We start from the raw sequence: 8,624 nt of genomic DNA, 5'->3' as shown, positions 1-8,624 counted from the left end.
AGGAAAACGCATTTTCGCAAGCACGGGCATATTACACCCACACCCCACACATTAAAAAAAAAAAAAAAAGAAGAGAGCCTCTCTTAGAATTCCGATCCTATTATTACTGTTTATAATTTTCATAATATCCTGTGCAATTTTTATATTTCTTTTTGAGTAATGTTAGAAAACAAGAAATGGTTTTAGGGTTATCGTATCACGCCGAACCAATGGCGAAGAGCACCCCATGATTTATCTTAGTAAGAAATTGAGTCTCGCGGAGATTAAATACAGATTAATCTATCTCTCAACTATTCGTCCTATCATGACGTATGTCTCACCAGCCTGGACTGCTGTGACTAAAACAGCTTCAGGTTCTGCAAAATCGTTTTCTAAGACTGATAACTAGTGCTCATTACTTTGTGCGGAACGAAGTACTCCACAGGGACTTAAAAATCGAGCCACTAGGTACTTTCTTACGCAAAACAAATGACAAATTCTTCAGGAAAGCTAAAGACTGTGAACATCTAAATTTATTTAATCTATTTCATTATGAAATCTTAGACAAAGACAGACATCTCCGTCCTTTTGCTGCTCTCATCCTGGATAGCAATCAGAACTTTCCTACGTAATTGCTATCTATTTCATTTAGTGACTAACGGATAAGTCCAAAACGAAGCAGCATTCATCACAGAGCACTTGGGATGGTGGCGTCCCATGTGACTTGTGCACACGGCTATTGAAATGTATTTTTCCTGCAATCAAGCTTTCCTGAAACTATGTACATATGTATATAATCTATATTTAGCCTAGAATATTGTTTTTCAACTATTTATTCTGCATTTTATTTTATATTTTTCTTGTATTCTATATATGTTACTCTTTGGCGAATACTTCAACAGATCTACATCAGATGTCATCTCAGAGCTCACGTGACTTTGGTCACACCCCTTTCTACATCTCAGCTTCCTGCACCGCTCAGCTCAAGCATTTCCCTACCTGCAGCGCTCTTAGTAGCATCTAAATCAACACAGCACGTAATTACTGGGTGCTAATCGCGGCTTAAAGAGGAACTTGGATCATTTACACTTTCAACATTAACAGAATTATCATTAAGTACATTAAATCGGTTAACAGTTTCAACGTTCAGTGATACTTTATCTCTTAGCAGTCTTAGTAGGTAACTTAAATCCATCAGTAGCAATAATTAAATTTCCATGACTAATTTTTTTTTTTTTTTTTTTTAGTTTTAGATTCCTCACTCTTTCTTTTAATACTAGAATTAACAGGGGGAATAATGCCTGAAGAACAAGACAAATTGTACTTGCCTCTTATTTCTGAAGCGTTCGTAGATTCTTAATCATGATATCCGTAATCAAATCCGGGTCAGATACTGCACGTAGTCGTTGACATGTTTTAATTGCCGTTTTAACTGCGTCGTTTTCTTTTTCCAAGTCCATAAGTTTTTCCCTGTAATAATCCAAGTTTTCATTATCCGATTGAGATTACGGGGAAAGCCCAACACAACTTTCCGTAGTAGCAGGTGTCTCAGGTGCAACGCTAACGTCCATCCGTGCAAGATCTTCGGCAGCGCTCATGATGCGCACCTTCACGTACGAGGATCAAAGACCGAATGTGTGCACGATTGAACAAGACTGTGTCGCCGTGATATAACCCTCTAAAAAAAACTGAGGTTTTACGTCGATGAGCGGCCTTTTGTAGTCCAAAAGGATCATCGATTCCTTTCGCGGTTAATATCCCATTCAGGTGCAAATTAGAGATTATTAAGATGATCTCTATGCATCCAACCATTCGACTACAAAATCGAACTTAGACCAGAAACAGAAAATATAAATTAGGATGCACTTAAAAAAGCTGCATAGTGTTAGCGGAAAATGACTAATGGAATCATAGCTAAGAAGTCTATGATTGTTTTGTTTTAATGAATTTTTAAAAACTGCTTTTGTATTATGTAAAATGAAATGACATGATAAAGTTATTAACATGATAAGTAATGTGTTGGCACAGTGTTAAATTCTGAAAGTAATTGTAATATTGTGAATTTAGTACCTATTGTAAAATGTACATTGTTTAAAATTTCAAAAGTGCTCTATACAGCAAGCTGAATCTAGAAATCCTTATAGAATATTGCATGACTGAGACGCAGCAAATTTTGAAAAATCTTAATTTCTAGATCACGGCTAATTAAAATTGATATTTAGTTATATATATTTTTAATTGCCTCAAGGATGTAAAGGAAGAGGACTCCGGTGCATTTTGCATGTGGCGACCGTACAAGTGCTCCTACTGATTTAATCAAACTGTTCCGAAGGACCCCTTCTCTTAACTAAAAGCTTATCTCATTAGGGAGATGCTGTAGAGATAATGAGTTTCAATTTGTTCTACACGCATATGGGCAGTTAGGCTTGTTCCAGTAAAGACCTGGTGATGAATGTTGAGCAATATTCCCGTAGCGAAACCAGTTTCCCTAAGAACTCAGAAACGAAACCGAAAATACATGGGATGCATACACGTTGAGCTCGTGATATTCCTTTAAATATTATGATATCCTTGATTGTACTGCGAGCAAAAAAGAAGTAAAATCACTGGGTGAGAAGGGCCATTATTGGTTCGTATTGTCGAGTTCGCCAGCTCAGTAATTCATAATCATCTGGTCGTAGCTGGACGTGGCGAAAGCTTTCTACTGCGACTAGCATAATAGCCTCCTCTACAAGTTCATCAAGATAACATTAGCTGTGATTATACAATTAATACTTTCAATCAATTCATTTTTCAGTCACTTACCTTCAGAATCAGGTAAGGCAACCATCACTCAGAGAACATCAAAATTGAAGCTGGAGTGCCACAAAGCTCCATCTTTTCTTGATTTTCGCATCCAGTGAAATTGATGGAACCATTCGCAATACAAACTTGACAAAAACCACTTGCATAAAAACTTCACCAGGATTTCTGCCTCACTTTATTTTTAATCCTTCATCCTCCAATCTTGAATTACTCTCTACGCAGCTTTTAAAGCAGAGTTATCAACCAGGGGGGAATTCCCGGCTAATGGGGAGTTCCATAGTTTCAGGCATGGAAGTACAAATAAAAGGAAGAGCCAACACCGTACTACGACTGACGCAGGGCTTCCAAGCTTTGGTTTCCAGAGGGGGTATTTTTTATGTACATCCAGAGCATCTTTGATAGCTCTTTTGTATTTCGACACCAATCGAAAATCGGGTACACTTCCGCATATATATATTAAAAAAAAAAAAAAAAATTGTTGGAAAGGCAATAGCGATTTGTATACTTTAGAGGTATTTACTTAAAAAACACACTTTGGTTATTTTTCGATAACTTGCAACAACGATTTTGATTATAAATTTGTTTAATAAAATTCTAAGCTACTGGACTATAAAAGTATAAATTTAGCAAAGTGTTTATGTTATGCGTAAAGAATGAAAAATACCTTAAGGTACCTTTAAAATGTTAAAATATAGCAAACATATAAGAGTTTAAAGCTTAATTTCATTATAAGTGGTATAAGCTTGAAAATTTGTATACTTCTTTCGATGCCCTTAACAGAGTATTTACTACTTTTATGTTCCAAATATCAAAATCTTTTAAATAAAATAAATTTTTCGTCATCTACATATTATTGTATATAGTGAATGCACAGAAATTAAAGATTTGCACAAGCCGAAAATGAAACGTATTAAATATATAATAGGCATTTTTAACAAAATACGTAAATACTTAAAAATTATTTATAAATGTATTTAGAAATGAAGGATTTATTCATTCATAAACTCCCGTGAAAAAAAAATCTAGTTATGAAATATATCTAAATTTAAAATGATTATAAATATTATCTTATATTTTAACCTTAACATTAATTGTAACATTTAATAGTAAACAAAAATTGAAATTCTGTTGACAAATACGTTTATAAAACTTTTAAGCAAGAATTGTTAGTGTTGAGCTGAAAAGGTGGTGTAAAGCAAATTCTATGAGATGGGTACTTATTTAAGCAAGCGTATTAAAAGAATTATTTCCTCACATTTTATAATAACCCAGTTACAAGTTTTAAATAATACTAAAAAAAACTTCCCTTTGAAAAAATAATAATAATAATAATAATAATAATAATAATCAGAGAAAGTGCATGGAAATAAGCACCAATATTTAACGTATTTCACTATTAAAATAAAAGATGCTTAGATTAGAACCGAATAGAGAATTATAAATTGACTCAGATTTTCAATTTAAAAGATGCCTCAGAAGCTAAAAAATCATCTCATGTTGAGAATTTAATCAGTAAAAAGCTCTGTAAATAGAAAAGAAAGATCGTGTAATTTTAATGTTAATAATACAATAAACTTTGATCTTAATTTTTGTGATCCTTACCCGAATAAAATCGAATTACATGTATTTTTTTAACGTAATTAACGAACACTTGTGAAAATATTTTATTTAAATTAAACTGTTTTGGGAAAAGCATAGCATTAACTTCCGATCAGAATGAAATGTTGTTTAAAAATGTATCTTTTCACATACCTAGGACTCTCAAATACTGTAGAAAAAGAAAATATATGAATTTATAACACATATTTACAAAATTACATCCAATCACCCATTGATCTTAATGGCAAGTCACTGAATGTCTCCAAGGATGTGCTGCTTCAAAGCAGTGTATGGGACAAACCAGTTAGAGCCACTCCTCTTACTTCCTACCTCCATGGTTTCAAGGGGGGAGCACGGTCAATCCTTTATTTAGGTATTTAAGCATTTAGTTTTAGTAATTAAATATTTAAAAAAAAAACACCTTTATTCAAGTTTTGGGCTGTTTAATAAAGCACATTAGAAAATAATTTAAATCGAAATAGATACATATATGTATTTTTCAAGTTTTCCAATGGAAGAAGTGAATTACTTTTTAGCAATGGTAAAGGGAGTGCACGAGGCAAAAACCACAGTTCTACACAACTCCAAAATGGTTATTTTCACCACGGTATGGTGCTGCCATCTGTCGCAGTATTTCGAAATGAATTATACAAGATTAACTCCAAATGCATTCGAAAACAGTGTTCATAATTAAAAGCTTATAAATACAATTATTCCACTCGGCTTCATGCTATTATTTATACACGAGGATAATTCGTAGGAATACAACTCATGGAGACAAAAATCATTAATAAATAAATTGAAACTGGGCTCTGTAAATCTCTCTTGTTTAAAGCAGAAGAAATAGTTGATTTTAAATATAAATTTTGCAGGATAATTGCCAATTAGACCAATAAGCCACTGAAGCACCAGGTAATATGTAGGGATAAGCTTTTGAGGCAAGCAGGGTTACCCAAATAATCAAATTGTAAATCTAGGAATCATAACGCTACATAACACGAACTGTTTCGAAGGATTTTTCTACCTGGTTTACTATTCAGGGCTTAAATTGCGCCGGAGCCAAAAGGAGGTCTCCGGTACTTCTTAGTTTTGAGAATAATTTATAACTTTAGCCGGAGCGCTAAATAAGAACTTCTTTTATGTAACTGAATAATTTCAGTAGAAATTTGATCTAGAAAACTTTATTTTTACTAATAAAATTGCTTATTAAATTCTAATTTATCTCTTTGCATTTTATTAAATTTTAATTACGTTAACCATTAATTACTTTAATAATGACTTATTTAATTGTTAATGATTTTGTCATCTTATTCTTGTTCCTCTTTCCTGAAGGTCTTCTATAGAGCTCCGGTACTTCTAATTTTGGAAATTAAGCCCTGTACTATTGCAAGAAAAACGTGCGACTTTTTCCTTCCTTTCTAAAAAAACTGCAAGTTGTTCGTTTTCAACCAATCAACTATCAGCTTGCTTGTAATGGGAAACCAGTTTCTCCTGTGTTAACCCCAAAGCGATCTGTTGTGACAAAGCAGAAACAGTTGTTCTTCGGAAACAAACCGACATGTGATAGCAGCCTAAAACGTTTAGAATCTAGGGCTGGCTCTGAGGTATATATGGTATTGCTAGTTTTCAATTACTTTGCTTGCTTCTCTCCAACTTGTGAGAATTTGATAGAATATAAATAAATAAAAAGAAGAGTTAGTTCTTAAAATCTGAAACATTAGACCTTTAAAATTACTGAAATGAAAAAATATATTACAGCAACAAAAGTTGCTGTAGGTCTATTAACTTTCTTTTAAAATCCTTCCGAGATACTAGATCTAAAATATTTCTTAACTCCAAGATAAAAAAATCTAGATTTCTGGACCAGAAAAACTCTTTAAGGGAATTTTCAAGAGAAAGCTGAATAAATATGAGGTATATAAAAGAAGACAATTTAAAAACAATTACAGTAGCTTTGTTTTATTCTGAAAGTGTTTCAGGAAATGTGCTTTAGCACTTGTATTCTGTTCAAAAAAGTTCCCTTTTTTGATTAATATTTTATGAACTCTTCATTCTTGAAAAAGGAATAATTTCAAAATACATTTCAAACAAGGTAGCACCTCACGTTTAAAGCTTTGTACCTGTTTATATTAAGTAGAAAAAGAATTAAAACATTAACCAATCACCACAAAATATTCCTTAAAAATGGTAGTCATAAAAAAACAAGACGGAAATACCAGATAGATAAAATTAAGAACCTTTCGCCAATTTTGGCTGAAATTAAGGACTTTTAAAAAACCACTAGAACCATTTCTGTACTGTAAATTTAAAAAAAAAAAAAAAAAAAAAAAAATAATCACTAGAAAAAAAGAAAGAAAAAAAAAAAAATCTGAAATGTTTCAGATTTTAAATTACGTCCAAAGGGGCTTTTTTTAACGTTTTGTGTGTTACCTTTATTTATTAAATATCATGTTCTTTGCAATTAAACCATAAAATTCAGTTCAAGAGCAATGTCGCAAAATAATTTTAAAATAAGCCTATCTTTAGAATTTCCGATACAAGTTCCGCGTGCTGGAGATAAAAAGTTTTTTTTCCCCCCGTAGAGTGTTGTCATTGCTCGCTTTGAAATCGTTGAGTTTGTTACTCAAAAATTCGTTGAAATTTTACAAAATAGGAAATCGATAATGAAACAAATTCCAAATTTTGTCTTCCACATGCCCATATTCGCAGTAGGATTATACATCATTCAAAATTGGATGGCTCTAGGTACCGTTGTTTTATCACAATGCGAGAAATATACATACATTTATGCAGATATTTCATTATTTAATTTCTTAAAATATAATGCAGGACTCTAACATTTGGTGGCAACAGTTTGAAAAGTGAACCGACATTTATAGGAGTCCGACGCAAAATGCCAAGACAAAAGTAATAGTCCTTCGGGATTCAAATCCCTTTGGACTAATAACTTTCATACAATTGCTTTCAAAGAAGCAAGTTTTAAAACTGTCAGTGTGAAAGCCTCCAGATGGAGGAAAAGTTAGCAATCCTTCCATGAAACATCGAAAAAGATTGCTACAAACCTGTGGCAACTTTATGAGTGACACATGAAGTTTGAAGATCAAAGTGATGTACACTGCATATTTTATTAAAGTTTATTAAGAAGTGAAATTTCTGCATTTAAAAAATTAAAAGTTGCTTTGAAAACAAGTGCTATCAGGGTTCGTACACATTTCTGCACACAAGAATTAAGTACCATTAATGAAAAAAATCAAGGACCTCTATGAGCAAACGGGAACTGAATAAATTGAATTAAAAATATTATCAATGCCCAAACTTCACTTTTGTAATACTATCCTAAAAATAAAATAGATCTGCAAGTAGGATGCAGCATTATTAAAAAGTGTGAGAATACAATAAGTTAGTATCGTAGCTTCATTTAGAGTTTTAACCGAGTTAATATACTTTAAAGTTCCAAATACGTAACTAAAGCACCAGAGGTGATAAGTTTTGCATTATCATCTCATTAGATCTGAAGAGTAAGTTTTACATATTTGTTTTTTATCTTGTGATGATGGAAGGATTAATGACAGGCAATAACAATATGGAAAGGTAATTTTTAAGGGTAAGCGCTGAAGCTGTTGGTTATAAAAAATTTAATCCACCCACCTCCCGACAGATGTGAAGCAAATTATCATGTTTGAAAGTAACTACAAAGCCAATAGTTCAAATAAGCGTCTTATTTAAAAATGACTTAGAACAGAAAGGCATGTTCTTTCGCTAACAAACTCAATTGCAGCTTGTGGTGATATAATAAACAGTAAAGCTAAAAATTTGGACTAGTGGTCAAAGACACTGCAATTTTTAATTTAAGTTGGCTCAGTAATTATTGTCACAACAAATTCAATGCCAGCAACGATGAATAATTACAAATTAGCAGAACTGGCAGGAACTAATGCAATAAGCAAGCAAAGGTCAGAAACACTCCAAAAAACTAAGTTTTTTGCATTCTGATAAGGAAATATAACCACACATTTGAAGAATAATTTTCTCTCTTTAACATGTTTACTTTTCATTTTAGAATTTAAAGATAAGCATTTTTTATATTTCCCATACTTGTGTCTAGTGAAAAGTAGAGAAGTAAAGGGCTTATCATGTTAAAGATTCTAGTACCAGACATTGAAATCTTTTATTTTCGAAACATTCTCCAAAAAATTAGAAATTCATCGCAAACTTACTGAAAAATACATCCATTACATGTT

This window comes from Stegodyphus dumicola, chromosome 1, assembly GCF_044657685.1.
Source record: "Stegodyphus dumicola isolate Sdum_Otavi_A_Nest chromosome 1, ASM4465768v1".
NCBI classification, from domain to species: Eukaryota; Metazoa; Arthropoda; class Arachnida; order Araneae; family Eresidae; genus Stegodyphus; species Stegodyphus dumicola.
The sequence above is the reverse complement of the archived record's forward strand: the minus strand, read 5'-3'. Positions refer to the sequence as shown.